Genomic DNA, 2,905 nt, shown 5'->3' with positions numbered 1-2,905 from the left:
TAGGCCGTTAGAGTTGGTTCTCCCGATCGGACTGGGTTCTTCCAGTTTACTAACGAGCTAATAAACTAACATACCCTATCGCCGTCAGAATCGGGAAAATTAGATTAAAGGTTACAGACAAATTAACTGTATATACTTAGGTTGCTCTGACGGCGATAGGGGCATTGAAAGCAGTAAAGCAGTTTTTGTAAACAAAGGAGTGTTTGAAAAATAAAAACATTCATTGCAGCTGAAAAAAAATCAGTGCGGATCTGAAAAGAGGCCACAAGACCTTTAAAACAGATCCCGATGGGGCTTTCAATGTACAATAGAAACCACACGTTCTCGTGTTTTGTCCCCCCTTACGGGGGTGGTCTTTGGATCCTCTGCCTCTGTTCTCCAAAGGAGTCCTTTATTCAAGGCCATTCTCTCATTGTTAATAACCGTGTTTGTAATTCTGTTTGCTGATATTTGTATAAACCTCCATCTTGTTACTTGCTAACCATGAAATATGTATTATTTTCGTTTACATACATGTTTTTGTATTTTTTCTAACAGTACAGTATTTTTAAGGAACAACCCGCTAAGCCTCTATTTTGAGGCTTGTCAGCAGGTGGGATAGAAGGAAAATGGAAGGTGGTAATGAAGAATACACCACAACACCCAGACCAATAGAGAAAAAAATATTTTTTAAGATATTATAATATAAGGAAATACAGTTTTTTTTTATTTGTTAATAGACTAATCCCAATAATAAAAAATAAAAAATGCGTGTCATATTACCAGCACTATGATTTTTTAAAGTTTTAATATGCTGAAATTATTCCGCGTGTGACGTCTCAAGTTCTCATCTCCGTCTTCTCGGTGAGCTTTGCTGGTTGGTCAGTTGGCTTTCCGTAAACTGAAAATTTATCACAACTCCATATCATCGGGTGATTTGAAAGAACTAGTGACGTCGTTAAAAGTAGTTAGTTGTTTTTTTTTCATACCTTTTCAAGAAACTTCGCCATTCCATGAAATGCTCTCATTTTAACGGTGCGTAAGAATATGTTTTTTATATCCAATTAACCGTAGCACTGAGCTTCCTCATTTTTAAAGTTTTTTTTAACTAACCATAAAAATGTTGCGTCTCCTGAAGAATCCAACAATAAATTATAACTCAAAAATTTCTCCGTTCCAATTGTCTCATATTTCAAATGCATAATGACATAATGAATCCATTTCCCATATTTCGTCTCAATCCACACTAAAGATGGTAAAAAAATTAAACAATTATTATTCCAAAACAGAAAAAACTATTTCACAAAAAAAACAAACTGTGATTTCAATCTGTTATTTAATAAAAATAGCAAACCGTTTTCAAAATGTTACTGTAAAGAAAAACTAGTCAGGGTAGGTGAAATGTTTTTCAATAACAGTTTCAAGCAGCGTAACTTGTGACAAGCAACAGCAAAAAAAATATGAAACTGTTCTAGCAGTTGCTTGTGTTAATTTTTTGCTGAAGCTGCTCTTAACTGTTATTTAGAAACAGTTCAATAAAATAGTTAATTATGTGAAACAGTAGCTGTTACTACTACTCCTTTTTAAATAACTGAAACGCACATTTCTTATCCACACGACAGGGTAAAATTAGGGTGACTGAACTAGGGAAAAAAACTTATTTACTATTTTCTTTTTCCGTTTCATTATTTTAAATTTTTTTTTTTTTACATTTTTTTTTTGTTTTTTGGCACCACAACAGGCCAGGAGGTCTAATTACAGTGGTGAATTACATCACAGAGCAGCCAGGCTTGAAAAAAATCACATTTTAATTTTTGTGTTCTCACCGGGAATCGAACCCGGAACCTCCCGTGCGTGAGTCAAGCGTCTTGACCACTACACCACGGAGGCCGCCAATCATTAGTTCGTTAGTTTCTACACGCGGGTGAAAAATTTGCAAAAGAAAATCGAGTGGAGATTAGTCGGCCTCATGATGTACTGATTAGTGCGTTTACCTGCCATTAAATAAGTAAGAAAAAAATATATAATACTATAAAAATCCATCCACCCTATGTTATTTTATCGTACCGGGTTGATTATGACTATAGTGTGAAAACGGTCAATGAAGTTCTATATTTTGTCGTGCGCCAGAAAAGAGCCTCATTCGCCATTTCAAATGAAAATAAATTATCGTATTCAATAGGATTTCTACATATAATACATATGTGCTGCAGTGTCCTATGAGGGTTCTATTAACTATCCTTAGTTGGTTTTCACTAGGCTTAATCAAACCAACTGAGGTTTTTTCGAGAAACCTTTGAATAAATAGATCTTTTTTTCACAAAAGAATACAATGGAAACCAATATTTTACATTTTCAATGTGTGTATTACATATGTTTAGATATTATGATACAAGCAGCTTGCAAAATATTTATGTATGATAGAAAAACCCGCAATTGTAAACGGTGTTGGCAGTTATTATTTTATTAAGTTCTACACAATGTCAGAAAAGATGAAAAAAAACATGCGTAACATAAACACAAAAAAATATTATCTCTTTATTTTGAGTTAAGTTGTTCATTTTATTTAGAATTTATATTTAAAAAGATTACCCATATTTGTAACACACTGAACTCGCACTTTTAGATACCTCGTCTTTACAGTAAGATTAATAAAGATTAGACTATCGCATAGTTTATGATTTGACCAATTTAGCTGGACAAAAATCGAAAGCAGACTTGTAGAATTTTAAATGACCCGAAGTGACAGTTAAGAGAGGTGCCAGCAAATAAAACATAATTTCTTTCATTCCATTCGATTTATTTGGATTTGAAAAATCATTTAATACTAGTTGAATATTTTTTACTGCTTTTCTTAGAAATTTTCCGTTACAAATAAATATAGGGATCACATGACATAAATACATATTTAACTGAACCATATTCA

The 2,905-nt window shown here is 33.0% G+C and overlaps 1 long non-coding RNA gene across 1 annotated transcript; it reads right to left on the bottom strand.

The window, feature by feature from the left end:
* Nucleotides 1-809: 809 nt before the first annotated feature.
* LOC148275057 (uncharacterized) lies at nt 810-2,685 on the bottom strand. Its single transcript, XR_015824123.1, has 3 exons — nt 2,572-2,685; nt 969-1,225; nt 810-880 (listed from the first exon to the last, which is right to left on the bottom strand). It is a non-coding gene; the product is annotated as an uncharacterized LOC148275057 (long non-coding RNA).
* Between the last annotated feature and the right edge of the window lie 220 nt (nt 2,686-2,905).

The sequence above is a fragment of the Micrasema longulum genome, unplaced genomic scaffold (assembly GCF_059751315.1).
Source record: "Micrasema longulum isolate JH-2025_06_02 unplaced genomic scaffold, ASM5975131v1 h1tg001521l, whole genome shotgun sequence".
Classification (NCBI taxonomy): domain Eukaryota; kingdom Metazoa; phylum Arthropoda; class Insecta; order Trichoptera; family Brachycentridae; genus Micrasema; species Micrasema longulum.
Note: the sequence above shows the minus strand (reverse complement) of the source record. Positions and strands in the feature narration are given on the sequence as shown.